At 38.5% G+C, this 17,913-nt stretch overlaps 1 long non-coding RNA gene across 1 annotated transcript in view; it reads right to left on the bottom strand.

The window, feature by feature from the left end:
• Nucleotides 1–1,813: 1,813 nt before the first annotated feature.
• LOC142602631 (uncharacterized) overlaps nucleotides 1,814–17,913 on the bottom strand; it is a 37,896-nt gene continuing 21,796 nt past the window's right edge. Inside the window, exons 6-10 of the long non-coding RNA XR_012836384.1 lie at nucleotides 11,518–11,606; nucleotides 9,355–9,572; nucleotides 8,598–8,789; nucleotides 7,986–8,115; nucleotides 1,814–6,349 (exon numbers count right to left, since the gene is read on the bottom strand). This is a non-coding gene — a long non-coding RNA (uncharacterized LOC142602631). The remainder of the gene's footprint in view (nucleotides 6,350–7,985; nucleotides 8,116–8,597; nucleotides 8,790–9,354; nucleotides 9,573–11,517; nucleotides 11,607–17,913) is intronic.

Raw genomic sequence — 17,913 nt, 5'->3', positions numbered from 1 at the left:
ATTCAACTGTTTAATTGCAATCAAGATATCCTGATGCAAAGTAAAGTACATGTGTTTCAGTACTACATAAAACCTAACAGCATGCTATACATCTACGATAGGAATTATTTGTATACATACAAACAAAACTTTCAGTACTCATACAGATGTTGTTATTCTTCAGTCTTTCAGACAGGTCCCATTAAACCATAAGTGAACACTCCCCCATTCCTTACTTCATGTCTGTACAAAGAGTCAGTTTGTTGAACTTGCTTTCTAAGACGTTTATAATTTGCAATAAAACAGCTGCACGTTTTTAACATTTGAACGCTCCTACTTGCAACCTGTCATTTCTGTGCTACAGACCTATTTGTGAAACCACAATCTTCAGGTAGGCAGCTATTTTTAAAAAAATGAATTGCTGCATTTCCTCATAGCAGCCCTCATAGTGCTGATAAAACATCAGTGTTTTGGCCACTGCGGAGCAGCACTGGCACAGCACCAAGGCTGTCTGTCCAACATCCCCCCTCACCAGTAGGCTGGGGGTGGGCAAGGTCTTGGGAGGGGACACAGCCAGGACAGCGGACCACAGCTAACCAAAGGGATATGATGTCTGCTCAGCAATAAAAGTTAAGAGAGAGGAGAAGCGGGGTGGGGCGGGCGCATTTGTTACTTATTTTTGTCTTTCGGAGCAACTGTTGTGGGTACTGAAGCCCTGCTTCCTGGGAAGTGGCTGGACATTGCCTGCCGGTGGGAAGTAGAAAATAATTTTTTTGTTTGCCTTTGCTTCCACACACTACCTTTGCTTTTGCTTTATTACACTACCTTTATCTTGATCTACAAGTTCTTTTCCCCCCATCTCATCTTATTTTCTCCCTGCTGAGGAGGGGAATGATAGAGCAGCTTGGTGGGCACCTGGTGTCCAGCCAAGGTCAACCCACTGCATTGTATTAGCAGCATAAATGTAGACCTGCATTTTGTACTCCTGTGAGGAAAGGAGAAGAATTAAAATTGAGTGCTACTGCTCAAAATAAGATATGAGCACATACTGCAATGGCTGCATAAGAAGAGCTCCATGTTTAATATCTAAAATGCAAATGCTTCAAGGAAACAAAACTTTAAAGATGCAGCAGTACATAATTTGCCAAAGTTCACAATTAAGAGAGACATGAAAGACAAGTCATTCTGAAACTGTGTTTTAGAGGATCCTTAACATAAACCCTTCCTTTAGAATCTGGCACTTTGTATGTATACACGTATATATGTACACTATGGGTTAAGTGACAGCAGCTTTGGTTTCTTAGCTGTGCCAGTTTACAGTAAGCAGGAACGGCACTTACCATGCTTGAAGCTACAACTGCAAGAGAGATCACAAACAACAGAAAGTTTTGTATTGACACAGTAAAAAAGGGAAAAGCACACTGATTGACTGCTGCTTCATCTGCTGCGGGTTGTCCTGATGATTCACTTTGTCACCTGTACACACCTGGTGCTGCAGTAATGAAGAGCAATTATTTACAAAGGTCACGGAATTTTCTAAAAATGGTCCTCAGTACAATGTACTGCAATAGATGTGGTTTTGCTGCTCTCCATTTAAACTGGTTCTTTTGTTGCTATCCTATTTCTGTGTAAAACATGGATTACGCTGGAATTGAACAGGGGGCCCCCCTGCCTGTCCCACCCTCCTCCTTGCCACCACACCTCATTCTAAAGGAGCACATAGATTAAGATAAAAATTATGCGCATATGTATATATATAAACATATATACATGTATATAGATATTAAAGTAAGTTGCTAGAAGGCTTACGTCTTGACAGAATCTCATTACTCATGGATAGCACAAGGGCTGACCCTTAAGAACAGACTTTAGCACTGTTCTGGTCAAATGTATCCCTGCTAGAACTGCTTCTGTACTGTTCAGCCTCTGACAACCTTTAAGAAATCTTAATTCTATACCTTTCCAAATAACAAACCAACTTACAACCTGACCTTAAAGAGTAGTAATTACGAAGTGAGAAAGTTGAGCTTATGGTAGCAGGAATTCTTTCAGAAAATACATTTCAGAAGGAACACAGGAGGACACGCACCAGTATCAAGAGTTAATCTTGGCTGTCCAGCACCTTTTCTTAAACTCTAAGAGAAAGACCATCGAATTCCTATTTCCAGTTACCAACAGATTTCAGGTGGAGATTACCGGGTTGTTGCTACCTGTTCCATGGAAAGGACATTGTTTTTCCATTCTTTATTTTCCCTTACAGCAGAGATTGCCAAGAGCAAAAGATCACACAGGGCAACTAAAAGAGTGTTCTTTCTTACAGGCAGAAAATGAGAGAGAAAGAAAGAGAGAGATATCTACGGATGACAGTTCATCCTACTGAAATAGCTCACCAGTGTGGGCTCACTAAGCCATACTGAGGCCAAGAACTTTGGCCCAAGGGCCCATACTCCTCGAGTCATTCACCAGCTTTACCTCCCACAGCTTATAAACCCTCTCTTGATCCTCTCCTCTCCAATCAAGGCCTCAAGCTCAATAAAACCCTTTCCATCAAACCCTTTCCATTGTTTCTTTTCCCCCCTCACGTTTGCCTGAAATTCCCCCTTACCCTACATAGCCTGCACAGGGGTGGTACATGACAGTATTTTCTTCAAACTTTTTCAAGTAATGCACACGATGTTGCTGACTTCATTCAAAATTACATGTGCTCAGTCACTCAACAAGGTCATGCTTCCTACAGGTATTTTGGCAGTTAGCGAAACATTTGTTATGATTCAGTCAGTTCTAGCCTCAGGGTTTTACTCATAGGACAGATGGTATTTCGCTTAGTACCTCTATAATACTCTATCAGGTGCAGCTTTTTATCTAAAAAAAGGACAGAATTCCTATTTTGATCTTAACACATAATTTTTTTTCCCCCCATGGCTGCAAGTTAAGGGAAGTCCTAGTGATATCTGATGGACCAGTTACTATAAAAAGTCATCACCAGGGTTCCATTTCAAGCCAAAACTGAAGAGATCAAATGGATAAAGTAATCCCCCAGGTGAAACACCTCAGTACAAATGACTAGGAGCAGGGTATTCTGCTGCTCAAACATCTGATGATTGTAACTTCCATCTGTGCCTTGCTGAATTCTGGCAGCAGGCAGGACTGCTTAGTCTATTATTGTTCAGGCAGCGGGATGACTTTGTTATAGCAGGAGATGTGGGACAGCTTTCTCAAATGAAGGCAGCTATCAGAACAAATTGGTAACTGAAGAAACAGGAGTCCACTTGAATGAGCTTATGACCTGCTTATCTATAGGCAGACAAGGCACCAAATAGGAATTGGAGTAATTTGTGCTGTAGGACATTTAGATTTTGATTCAGCACATATCACTGCCTCTTCAATCCGTTGTGGGTTATTACCCTGGTGTACTGGTAAAATTAAGTCTCTTCTTTTTAATAAACAGGAAAGGTGTTGCTACTGTCATATGTCAATAGTAGAGACAAATGAAACGTTATGGCTTAAGTATATTCCAGCCAAAGCATAATATATGATACAATATTCAGGCTTACCCAGTATGTCACGAATCAGCAGCTCTAAGTCCTTCTTTTGAAAATATTAGCTTGTACTTTGTTACTTCAAGTGAAATATGCTTTTAGATGTACTTTAATGGTTGAAGATTGTACATGCCACTTCAGTATAAGCAAGCCGGAATTTCATTATTTAACTATGTCCTTTAATTATGGGATTAATCTTCAAAGCATTATGGAGTACATTTGCAAAGTCACAGAGAGAATAAAAGGATTATAGAGGATAAAAACCATACAGAGCATAATAGGTACCAATGGTACAAGTGAGTGGTGATAATGAAAAGATGCACATACGCTAAGACTATATTTATACACTAGGATTACAGAGCATATGAACTGAAGGAACCATGATTCTTCTGTCCCTTTACACCTGCAAAACATACCGAGCCAGTTGTTTATACTAGGCTATTCTAATATTTTATCATCAGCTCTTTCCTAAAACTGCATATTATGTATCAGTTGTGGTCATCCTCAGTAGGGGAGCTTCAAGACATTACGAGCCTTCTCAATTACAGTTCTTTATTCCATGGAATCAGAAGGTGGGAACTTCTGATTTACTATAGTGTCCCCCACAATGTTGTTAGACTAGTAAGTTAAAATATGTTCCTTTCCACCTACTCTTTTAATGAGCTCTCCCAGATGACCACTATTGAGGTGTGTCCTTGCTTCAGCTTTGTACAGGCTTAAAGAAGTTCCACGCGATTAAGAATCAGTCCTCATCCATGCTCATGGTGGCCTTTCGAAATGGCCAGATATACTCAAGAATCATTTATTTAAATTAATATCACATAAGGAGATATTAAATTTGTGAAAGCATTTTAAAATGCATTTTTACTAGCAAGTGAAAGAGATACACCAAACCAGACCGTCTCAACTTCCATTTCTTCCCTAATTTTCCACTTTTTATACTTATCTGATAGAGCTAGCCACCTTTAACAAGTGTTTTGTTACTAAAATATTTAAGATAAGGATAGTATCACAGCTGCATAGTGTCTGCATACTATTTTGACCTCTCAGAAACTATGATGCAACACATGTAAATGCACAATCCTTGCAACTTAAAGCTGTATTTTGGGTTTAAAAAAACCCACAATACACAAAGATTAGTCAGATATTTTCTTAGTCGAGGATCTATGATCCTATTTCTATTTAGAAGTTATTGAAGAAACCTATTGAATTAGATCTCTTAAAACTAAGTTTCTCACTGAATTCTCTAAAGAAAATTTGATATGGAATCTGATTACTTTATCCCATCACTTATACTTAACCATTTCATTTACATCTGAAAAAGAAATGAGAAAGAAATTATGTCTAAAATCTATTGACCTGTGTTTACATTTTCAGTATAAATAACAGCAAAGCGGGAAACTTAGCTATCTCTAAAACAACTCCCAAGACAACAGCAGTATATTGCACCACTTGCAAGGAGTTAGAGCAGACCAGACTGGGACCACTCTGACCTTAGGCAACGCACACTACAATTATGCTGTAGATACCTAAACCTTGATTTTAACCTAGGTAGTCTGGTACAAAGAGCAGGGAAGTTTTAAGAGATGAACTAGGTATACTCGCCCAGTGCCAATGCCGGGAAGACACATGCAGCCCAGACTGAGGCTCATGCCATCATAACAGCATTTAATCCTCAGAAAAGCCAAGTATTTAAACAGCCAAAGCTATTTCAGGTGCATTGCCATATTCTTTTAAATAAGCAATTAGATGATTGCTTATTGATACAGGCTGACTCATTGCATTCATCAGCTGAAGCAGGACTAAGTGGGGAGAATTAGGGGGAATGTTTTCCACATTTCTGGGCTTGCATAGAAGGCAAGACAATAACTGTGGTTCCCACAGTTTCAGAGATATGGTTGGCAGATCAGAGGGCAGGACACCTTGAACCCTCTGACTCCTCCAGGGGAAGAAAGATCATATTGCAATCTAATCCCCAAAACAGATCAAAATGGTTTGGAGTTTGGTACAAAAATGTGAGATGCTGTCCTATTTGTCACAATGTCTATTGCCATTTTACATCAAAAAAGTTATCATTACAATCAACTGGATTTGTAGTTGACAGACAAAGAAAAGGAACAAGTCACTACTAGACACTCTGAATTTCCTGTCATGATATAAATGATCTACCTCTAAAGGAAACAAAACAGTCATCTCTATTAGCAAGGCTCTTCCTGTGTCTGTCATACTGCACAGAGATATTTTGACTTAAGCACCTGTGATTACATTATGTAGGATTCTTTTTTATGCTATTTTTCTTCATGAAAAAACAGAACAGTCAATCTTTTGCCATGAAATCTAACCTAACAGTGTGAGGAACACTGAGCATGTTATTTAAAGATATTAGTTAATTAGTCTCTGATGGAATTAATATCTGTGCAGATAATTAGCATAAAATATATGCAATACTTATCTAAAATAAATGATTTATTTGCCATATATCTAGCTATGTACCTCATGCAGGATATACTCCTAGACAGAAATATTTCCTTTATGTGCACAAATCAGTTCAATATGTTTCCTCTTAAGCATTAAAAAATGATGACTTATGCCCAGAAGCTCACGGTATTAGTTTAAAAATCAAAACAATTTTCTAAAAATAAAAGAAAAAACCTAACCCTTTGGTTCATTTTCTGTATTTTAGACTCATAAACCTCCACAGTGCTCTGAAGTCCACTTTTCTTATTGGGCTCTGATGCCGGGACAGGGGCTTCACAAGGAGGATGAGCAGCCCTTTGGCCGCAGAGCTGGCAGTGCCCATCCAGCCTGCAGACCTGCGCTGACTTGAAATCCTGCCAAAAGAGAAAACAGCCATTTCATTTTCATGGGCTTGTCATCCCTGAGCCGTCTCTCTCAAAGGACGTGTGGGACTGGAGACTCTGGGCGACCAAATAACGAGCAAGGAGTTGCGCGGTGAGCAGAAACTTAAGCCGCCGTAATTGGAAACAGATCAGTCAGAAGAAATGAGAGCAGCACCTGAGTCCACCCCAGCTCCAAAGGGCCAGTGTGAGGGTGAGCAGAATTTTGTAAATTCTGAGCACAGTTCAACCAATCTAACAGAGAGCGTTACATGGCCATAAAAGTAATACGAAACAAACTTTTATAATTTAGTTTCCAACTACAGAAGTTATTTCCAATATTACAAAACAAAAATTGTAACTCAAACTGTCTTTTTTAGATGCCTCTAATTTACACGAGATTAAAGAGCTTATAGTTTAAATTACTATAATGCAATTATCACAGATTGTCACTTGTGTCACAAAAGTAAAATTTGAATTGAATTTGGGATAGGTAGGAAAAGAAATGGCACTGCTGCCAAATTTTAGCCGTTATTCTAGCCACTTAGATAACAAACACATCATCTACTACACTGTATTTAACAAAAGCAACAAATTAAACTAGAAAACCGATGTACTCATAAAACTGAAGGGAAGCATATCTGAATGCCTTTGCATCCAAAATTACAGATACACATGTACTAACAAACACTATCAAAGAACTGTGGATGACTTTATTCTGGAAAAATATGCTTGTTCTGATCTGTTCTCTTAATCATCCTTGATATTTCACCAAGAACACTCTGTTCAAAAGACAACTAAAGAATAAAAATATTCTGATCACAACAATGGAATAATAGTACAGTACAGCACTCATCCAAACTCACTTCATTTTCTTGCTCCTACAGACCGTTATCAAAAATTCTATAGAAACTGTTTCTCCTTTCATTTGTGTTCAGTACAATAAATATGTGCAAAAACATGCATTAATGTGATGTGGACAGAAAAACATAGCGTGGCTGTGAAAACAAGAGAGGGTCTGACATCACTCAGAATGCATCTCTCATCTGCTGACCTAGAATCAGCTCAAATAATTTAATCAGAACCATAGAACAGCTTTAGAGGGAGACATTCAGAACCTGCAGTGGTTTTGTGGCTTTCTCTTTATCTAATATACTATTCTTTAAAATTTGTTTTTATTATGCTTCTGTATTTTCTAACTGGCACACAGAAGTGATCATAAGCAGAATAGATATCAAGATAGCAAGAAAAAGCAGGAAACTGGTATTAACTGTAAAGTACAAGAATGTATTACTCCGTATCTAAATCCCTCTCTATCTTGACATTAAAATAAATTGTCTTGTACTTTGCAGCCAAGGATATTTAAAGCACCAGGTCCAACTGATTGTAAAAACAGAGGGAGAAAATTAAATCTGTAAAGCAAATATAAGTTGTTCTATTGATACTCTTCTTTTGTTTACCAGTACTATCTAAAGTTCACATGAAAACATGCTGGGATATAAAATGGACAAATGGTCAGACAAATACGGAAAATTTATAATTTCTACGTATCAAGTAATGTAAACATCAGTTGCTGACAGTAAATTTACAAGACCTAAACATTGTTTGTGTATGTTTTTCTTTGACTCACCTTTATTTTCCGCAGTTTCTTCACATGTACTCTCTTGGGGTATTATCTACATTTTTCTGTAATTTTCCTCCCTCTACCTTCCCATAGGCTTGTGCAGGCTGCCATGCTCTCCTGGTATGCCTTCTACGTGCTCTTCTTCAGTCTGGCCTTTAATGTTAAGCACAAGAATTATGTATCTGTCACATTTTCCCCTTTAAATCAATTTATCTCCTATACACTTGAGGAGCAAAAGTATAGACAAGAATGCATACTAAATGAATATGAATTTCCAACATGCTTGCTTATGAGGTGTTTGGTTTTTTCCCCAAAGCATCTAATCACCCTTTGAATTTAAATATACATTTAAATAACATACAAAGTAACAAAGTACTTATTCAGATGAAAGTTTTGACAACAAACTTGTCTACCACGCTTATTGCGATGCTCTTGAATCCACTGCACTTTTTATAAGTTTCCACAATCCAACATGGTAACAGTTTGAAATAGCTTCTAAAGGCTGTATGCCTGCTAAGGTGCTGGAAGAACCCATTAATGTAGGTGTGATCAAAACAGATCAATGCAGACAATCCACACCTAAAGTAGGAATCTCCAGTGGTAGAAGATGAAGAGGACAAGGAAAGTTCTGATGACCTGTTGGGCCGAAGCATCTCCCTGAAGGTGACCGGGCAGTTATTAAGCTCTTCAGAATGTTTATTCAGCATATAAGATAAAGGCGAATTACTACATTTAAGCCTTGCAAAGCACTGTTTTGATTTTCTTCGCGCTTCCTGCTGCTGCTATCAGGCAGGACCAGGAGAAAACCAGCTGGGAGAGAAGACGAAAATAAACGTGTTGATCATTAAGGGAGAATAAGCTGTACCAAAACCAAATCTTCAGATTTCCCTGGTACGTTTGGAACCCGGGGAAAACGATTGCAGCTTGCAGTTCTCCCGCAGCAGGTTCAGAGTATTTCAGCCAGGAGAGGGAGCGCCAGACCCAGCAGTCGGCCGGCCGGGCTGCAGTGCCGGTGCCCGGGCTGCCCCGCTCGGAGCGACCGCAGCGCTTCCTCGGGGCCGGCTTCACCATCACCTGCAATCGCCTTGGCCAAAAGCAATTATTTCTTGGGGCAGAAAACTGCCACCTTATTTGGGTTTTGCAGGATATAAGGGAGAGGGGAAGGGAGGCTGAACAGGATGCCGTTATTGCTGTGTGAACGCTTTACCAGGCAGCGATGCCAATGTAAACCCCAGTCTGGAAAAGCTAGTGGGCTGCGGCATAAGTAGCAGGGGAAGCCAGAGTTTCACGCTAGTCTAGGCCAGCAGCAACTGGTCTGACAATGGCTTAATTGTCTCTGTGCAATCTGCTTCCCTGTGGTGAATGGTATACTCACATCATATAGAATGTCATCCCTGACGGCATCTTAGATGCTGCCAGGTTCAGTAATAGAGTCAGCAGGAATCGGGATTCCTCCCTCAGCTTGCTAATACTTTTATTTCTCAGCTCCAAATCATGCAGTGCTTTCCAAGCTTGCCAATATAGACTAAAGCCATGAAACACTCACACGGCCATCCTGCCTACACCAATGTTTCCTCAAATGCAGTTACACTGCTGCTGCAAAAAACAAAATTATTCCAGATCCGCTTGTGGCCTTTCTGCATCAGAGTAAAGCACATTGCTGGGGACAGGGCAAAGCTTTTCTTCACTTGTGTATCTCTGCTCTGTGGCTAGAGAACACATCAGGTTCCAGCGCCACTCTTTTGATGAAATGTACTGCTGGTACGTTTCAATTAGATTTTCTCACAGAATATTATGGTCCCTCTGGAGGGCTATCTTACATCTGAATTGCTAATCCGAACATGGCACACATTCGGTTACCCCATTTCTTTTTAAGATCCAAATTTCACTAGGTTCCACATAAGCCTATTGCTCTTGTGTACAGTAAATTATCAACCTCAGCAATGCCGGTTCATGAAACTATAACTAAAGATGTTCCTTATGGCAACAAAGTGAGTGCTAGAGCAACTGATGACTCATACCCTTTCCTTCTCTTATGGTGTCTTTATGTCATAGCTAGTTGATAGTTAATTAGAAGATATGCATTAAAATGTCTTTCCTCTCTAAGCAATGCTTGCATATGAATTCTAATGGTTATGCAGCACAGAGCTCCAAATATTGCCTCACATACTTAGCTGAGCAAGGTTATGTTATTACATCTAAGTCCTAATTCCTTTTCTGCATAAGTACAGATAGATGTTTTTAACTTATTTAGATTTGCCTTAATTGTTTGAGTCCACAGAAAACTGATTGTACTTTCTGCTTTGTTTTGGGCAATTCCAAGAAATTAATATGCACTAAGCTGTTTCTCTAGATATTGCAGACTTCTGTTACCAGTTACTGAGCAAATACAAAATACATTCCCTGGTGATGCAAAGACACCCCATGGTGTTTGCCACTGCCTGCTTTTATCCTGATATCCAAAGACACATGAGGCTCTGTCAAGATCTTGGGTTGCAAACAGCCATCTAACTCCTTTGTGCCATGTACTCCCACTGGCATGAATCCCTTCTTAGATGTGGAATCAATCCCAGCTTGCCTGTACCTGATTATCAGTCTTGAGACTGCATGAGAAAAACTGGTTGCCCTTCCTTACAAAGTTGCACTAAATAAAGTCATGTGCCACCTGGACATTGCCCTCTACCTGTGCAGCACTATGCTCCTCAAAGAGATCTGCATGTTTTATTAAAAATATATTTAACAAAAATAAATGAGAGAAAATGCAAAATTGCCTACGTGATAGTCACATGGGCAGTCTACTTAATGTTCTTCTCTGATCATGCATAGGAAAGAATTTTTATTTATGTCCTCTTGTATTGCCTTTAAAGCAGAACTTTAACAATTATTTCTTGGCTCTACTGCACATTACAAATAATTGCCAAGCTAATTCTTTTTCCATCAAAATATTAGTTTTTTACTGTGACTATACCCAGCTTAAAATTTAAACACCAAATTCAGATATTGTTTCTGTTACCTAATTAAGTGTGAAATGTTTTAATGAAATAACATCCCTAATTGCTTTCTGTAAATCTTCTGGGATTCAAAGTCTTTATGGCAAATACATAATGGGTATTCAAGAAATCCCATACTATAAGTGCTCAAAACAAGTCACAGAACTGAAGTATCGCTTTCACCATATCTGCAAATTTTTCCTACAAATTTTATGCAAGTAACATCACTCCTGAAACTTTACTTGGTTTCGGAAGTTGACACAAGTTAGAAAGTTCAAAGACAACTGAATACATACAAAGTTCTTAGCGCATAGCTCTGGTCCTCTGAGTAACAGCAATATCACCTCAGGAAATCAACTCTTTTCTTCTCCATTGCTAGAGAACTGTCGTATTGAAATAACAGATATGAAGTCACTCCTTTCTGATTTTGCTGGCTACTGCTCCTGTATACTGTCTTCTATAACTCAGCAGAGTTCTTTTACTCTGAAGACAGAGAGAGACCTCCCAGACTGTCTGATCATTAGGTCTTTAGTACTTTAATGTCTTACCCGCCAACACAGGAAAATGATGGACTACTAGGAAAAGGAGTAGAACACAGTGACCAGTTCTGCACGACTTTGCCCAACATCCACGGTCACTAGAAAAAAAGAACAGATTGGGGTCTTTCTCAACAATTAATCACATTTCACAAGCTTTTGTTTACATTCTAAACTGATGTAATATGTACCTCATTTATTTTTATGTAGTTTCATGCATATTTATTGTCACAAGCATTTTCCCCTACCCTTTTTACTGTCTCCTTGGTTCATGGAGTTTTGTTTTCAGGAGAAAACTGTAGAAATGTGGAAAGACTGCAAATGTAAGTTCCATATAAAGTCTGGTTTTGGTCCTATTTTCCTGATCTGTCGAACTGCCTAGCTTTCTCAATGGATAAAAATTCCTAGATCCCACCTCTGCTCCGTCAGACATTCGTGTGCATGACACTGATCTCAGTGCCACGAGATAAATCTCTAACAATGTTACTTTATGGAAATATCCTAGCATCTGCAAGGGTGCAAATAAAATCAGAATCTGGCCTACAACTTATACCAGGAATTTATTTTTATCTCATTTCAGTTACAGACCCTTTTTTTTTTTCCCCCTAGAACATTAAAAAAAAAATAAAATCATATTTTGGAATTGAAACTTTCCAGGTTTGAATGAGTGTTTTTTAAAGTGAGAAAAATCCATTTGGCTACATTCCAGTTACTGAAAACTAAAATAAAATCTTTACTGACTTAAAAAAAAAGTATGCTTTTACTTCCACAGGCATCACAAAAATTACTTTAATTCATTAAATTTAGCATGCAAAGAATATTCGCTTAAGTTCAAACATTGTGACCCAACTCAAAAATTTTGTATGTAAGAAAGAGTTTGTTTACATATCTTTAGATAAGAATATGTTCCAAATTTAGGAAAAATATGCACCCTCTCAATAATTAAAAAAAACCCCAAACCTGCATCATATTTTCACTTTCTGATCCCTCTTCCCCATCCCATTTTTTTCGGGAAACACACAGGGATGGGGAAGAATTATTATTATTTTTTCTCGGATGTCTTTTAAAGGATTGTTTCCAGCACTGAGTGGGTTTTATCCATTTTATTTGAAATAGGATCAGATCCAAATTGTATTTTGCTTCCATGATGACTGCTGTATATAAATATTCATGAGTCAACACCTGGGGTTGGCTATTTTCTAAAAGCTGTATAACTGTTATTGCGGTTGTATCTGTGGACTGTAACATCTCATTTGAATTCATGAGACCTGTTATAAATTTTAAATATATATGAAGTGATATTAAAGTCTAATGAAGAACAAGAATCCCATCTGCTACCTGCAATCTAGTAGTACCTGCATAACATAACAGAGGGAAACAGTAAGGTAAGCAACGAAGATGGAAACTTGTTTATTTATTAAAACTTCAAATTTGTTTTGATCATTCCTTCTAATCCCTGTTGATAAAAATCACGTTCCAAAGTGGCTTCTTTCCAGATCTCTGTAGACATCTGTGTTTTAACCCACTGAAAGTTTGGCAGACCATATAACTGCCATATTTTTCTTAAAGAAGAAAACTACTTAAATTCTCTAACAGTGGCTTATTTCTTATATACAAGTTTGCTCACACACGAGACTCTTTTGAAGATGCCTGCTCTCTTATTTCTGTGGACTGTAACACAAATTTAATTTAGGGTTTTCAACTGAGTTTAGTGTCATGAGAATTATGGTGACAAAATTGGTATTACTTGGACATTTATACTACCTGTAAAGATGCAAAATGTTCTTTGTGATACTAAACAACTTTTTTTTTTCTTCTCAGTTGCCAGAACTGATTTTCCACAAACTTCCACCAAGAGTTATTTCTGAGCTCAGACACAGAGAAAGATTCAGCTCTCCAAAGTGACTACCAGGAGATTGTGAATACTAGGGGTTTGGAATGTGATGGTATCCTTGGTATGACCCTGGTATCCCCTGCCTAGGGATAACAGGCCATCACAATACACCTTTAAAGTGCATTTTTAATTGCTCTTTAAAATTAGACTTGTGGTGAAGGGAGGAGCAGGCAAGTTTTCCACTGATATCAGCAAGGCTGGTACTTCACAGTGCTGCCCCTAGTCCCGGTCACTGGCATCGCTCACTGTAATATGCAAAGGTACTACTGCCCAAAAAGCCCTAACCAACCCAGTCACAGATTATTTGTAGCATAATGAGGTGTCACTATTGACCATAACTTTGTCTAGTGTCTAATTTACCAAGAAAATAATTTTTAATTAACTTTTTATGAAACCTAGAGAGTAACTGAAGAAGTTTGGCACACTGCTCAGCTGCGGGTACAGGTAAGTCCCAGGAAAGCATTAAACCTCTGTGTTTCTGTATAGGTAGATACTAAAAGCATGAGAATATACTTTGCTGAGAATATTTGCATTTGCTACAGTATAAATCCATGACAGTATCCAGCAGCCTGACACTTGCACTCCAAGGTCTTTTCATTACTGAACGCCAATGTGATCCCTACACATGTTTCTGCACAGGGCCAATGATCGTATTTGACTTCCAGGAGCAGCAAAAACTCTAGCTGCAAGAAGGGTCAGACAGTGCTCTCCAGTGCCTCAGTCCAATGGGATCATAAACCCAGAACAGACTTGGAATCCTGTACGCCAGCAAAGCTGTTTAAGCTATTTAAGCTCAGGTTTGTCCCAGTATTCTTGATCATCATTTCTGGTTATTTTCTTACATTTCTAAACATGCTGGAAAAAGACTAACTTTCCATTTATTAATAATTTGTGCTGTCCGTAATACTTCATGCTGCCCATAATAATTCTGACCCTATAACACTGAATAGTAAAAAACTGAGAAAACATTGACAAAATATCTATATTTTGATATATATATGGATATATGTTACAGAAAAGGACAGACTTTTGGGTTAAACTCTAGTTACTCATCACACCAGATGACAACCAGTGTTTTAACCTAAGAGCTTCCTGAAATCTCATTTTCCTCTTAGTATTTTCTCAGCTGTCCATGCCCATATGCTTCCAAGTGTAAATGGAAGAATCTGTCATACCACCAGAAAAATAGTGACTTGATAGTTATTTCCATAGTCACGGAAGGCAAAGATATTAACAAATTACAAGAAAGACTAGTTTATAGGAACTCATTGATGCAAACTTTAGTGCTGTTCACATAAAACCTAAGCACATTCACAGACAAGTGTTCATTATTACCTATTAGATATAAATTAAAAGTAGAAACAGTTAGTAAGAATACTTACAGGATAAAAGCAGTCTCAGAAAGCACCAATGGAACAATGATACAGAGTCCTATTACTTTTATATAACACATTCAATTGTGTCTTAGGAAAGACAGATTTGGACTTAAAGAAAGGCTTATAGGCCGAGTGCTTAAATCACTTTTGAAGAGAAGTCACACTACCCTAGATTACTTAAAACACAGAGAGAATCCTTTCTCATCTGTGGGCTTTATGGATTTGAGTTTGGGGCTCTGGTGGCTTGGGCTGTTTTTTTGTTTTTACACTATCAGCATCCAAATGGCACTCTGAATATTGTCCAATCACGTCACGTTGATGCATGATGCAAGACTTCACATATAATTACGGCTTTGATTTTCTATAGTTCCAAAGCAGACTTCTAAAGGAAACAAACAAACAAAACACCAAAAAACCCAAACCGATCAAAACATAAATGGGCTTGTTCTTTCACAACTTGCAAGAAATTGCAAACTTGATGGTTTTTTAGGTCCTCCAGCCATCTAGGGAAAAAGTTTGCAATAAGGTCTCTTAATAGCATTTAAACTATCAGAAAGTAGATAGATAGAAAGCCTTTGGCAAAAGATTATCTTGGAATGATCAGGTAACAATTTGAGGATTAAGGGGAGTAAGTTCTGATCTCAAAGCACGAAAACCTACTGCACTAAATATTGCACAGTATAATATCAATGGCCCAGCCTAAGGAGAACAGAACAAACAGAAGCTTTTCCTTTGCATATGCCTAACCCAAATCCATCTGAAATCTACTATCTATTCACTGGGTGAGAACACAAGCTCATTAATGGGCTATGACTAGATCTGTGCAGATTCATCATCGTGTTCCCTGTCGAAGAGCATGAAAACACAGGGCTGAAGTCTGGTCGTTGGGTATCACAGTTTTCATAGGTAGAGTCCAGCATTTTTTCCATGTTTCTCAAACCAGAGGAAAAAGAAACAAACAGGGAGGAAAGACTTGAAAGACAGATTGATTTCTTCCTTCCTTCCTTCCCCCCTCCCTCTGAAGAGGGGAGGATGGAAACAAGCGCAGAAAGCTGTAATAAGATTACAGAGAAGTACAGAAAAGGTGGGGTGACAAAGAGTTAGATGGACAGACACAGATTGCATCCATTATGTAGACTTCAGGAAGATAAAGATTTTTTTTTAAGTGCAAATTAAAAGCAAAATCTCTTAATGAAATAAAAATCTTCCATTTTCCATCTCCTTTACTAAAGACATTTATAAACTGTCAATATTGTGACCTTTGCGACCACCACCATCTTGCACCATAATTAAAGAATTTCTGTCTCCGTATTACTGAAAAATATGCAATCAGCTAGAGCATTTCCCTTGGCAAATGCATTTAAATGCTCCAGTGGTGCCACACACTGACTTCTACAACTGCCTTTCACACTGCAGCTGCAGCAACAGGAAGAATACGCCTCTCCAGAGGTAGGAAGAAGAGGCAGCAGTAAAGCTGACTTGTTACAATTGCTGTTACTTGCACAGAAGAGAAATTTCTGCTCTGCTAATAGAAATCTGAGTGTTATACAAATGGCACAACAGATGCAGTACACTGATGAAAATGATGTAGACAGCGATGCTGCAAAAACTCTTCAGGCAGAAACACGGTTGTCATGTACCAAACATCTCACGCGCCCATTGCCACGGCAATGATTTTAGGAACGTTTGGCGGGGCCCTAAGCTAAACTCCTGCTCTTTCTGAAGTATTCCTTGGAGTCTTCCATTTCCAGATGGAGAAACAATAGAGCTGAGTTCATAATGTCATCTTCAGGATGACATCTTCCACAATGAAACACCCCCTGTCACTGAAATACAGTGCCAAGCATTGGGTACGAGCCTAGTACATGGGGTGGAAATGAAAACCACAGCCTTCTGCTGCAGAGATGCAAGCCAATAGTTGAGTCATCTCAAGACCTTCACATAAATCCTTATACACTGCTTTTCACATTAGAAAATGGATAAATTGATTAAAATATGTGCTGCCAAGATCAGGTCGTTCAGGTGGCAGGACGGGAATAAAGAGAACAACCACAGAAGTCGGTGTCCAGGTAGTTTTCTAATGCGCAGTGTGCTCTTTATGCATTCCTGGAAGCATACAAGACCATAGCAAATCTTAATTAAACTGAATTTAAAAAATAATTGAAGAAAATAAAAATCAATGCTGAAAGATAAATCAAGCCCTTACCTTGGCAAACAGGTTAGCAAAGGGATGACTGGCCAAGAATTCATTCATAGCTTATCTGTGCTAGACGTGCTGTTTAGCTGCATTATCTGATGCTACGTCATCTTCTGACTCAAGGTCTGCCTCATTTCTTAGGTCCTGTCCTTTAATCTCCAAATACAATGGCAAAGTGATTGCCAGTGATTTTGTGCTTTTCGGTACCCAGGACAATGGGAATGCTCAACTACCTCAAGGAACTAATACATGCTTCATGGCCAATGGCCAACGCCATTTCCAACCAAGGAAAGTATTTTTTTTTTAAAAATTATTCTACAGCATCTCTAGCAGCAAATGGAATTTTCAATGCTATATTTTTCAAGTGCTTGAGATTTTCTTAAAGTAAAAAAGCATGGCATATTGAAACAAAAAATTCTCAGACGCATTTCATCCAGTTAAAATATTCAAGATTCATTCTGAACTGTATTAGTCCACTGTGATTTAAAATGTTAAATGCTTCATCAAATACTATCAGATAGAAGGATTTCAGTAGCAATCTGTGACAATGAAAGTGAAGTAATTGCACAGTGGGCTTCTACAGCAGCATATAATCTCCTTAACTCTTAAAGAGGAACCTCAGTTTGACACTTGCTTTGCTTCCTGTGGGCAGCCTGTGTGTCAGGATGCTTTATGCCTCTTTCAGGCTCATTAGAAACTATATTATAGCTGATGATAATCAAAGTGGAGCCTTCTCACTGCAACAAGCTTCAAAAAGAAAAGACATTTACAGGAAAAGAAATTTAACTCAGACAGTCCTCTCCTTCGCTTTTTCTTTGTTCAATTTTAGATATTTGTAGATGTGTGAAAATACATAGACAGACCCCTTGAATCCAATTTCTTCTACTGCCTAAGCCAGGCGTGAAGTTGTAATTCTGTATTTGCAACATTACTCTCTTCCT

The sequence above is a fragment of the Balearica regulorum genome, chromosome 7 (genome assembly GCF_011004875.1).
Source record: "Balearica regulorum gibbericeps isolate bBalReg1 chromosome 7, bBalReg1.pri, whole genome shotgun sequence".
Taxonomy (NCBI): Eukaryota; Metazoa; Chordata; class Aves; order Gruiformes; family Gruidae; genus Balearica; species Balearica regulorum.
This window is presented reverse-complemented; position numbering and strand designations above follow the sequence as displayed.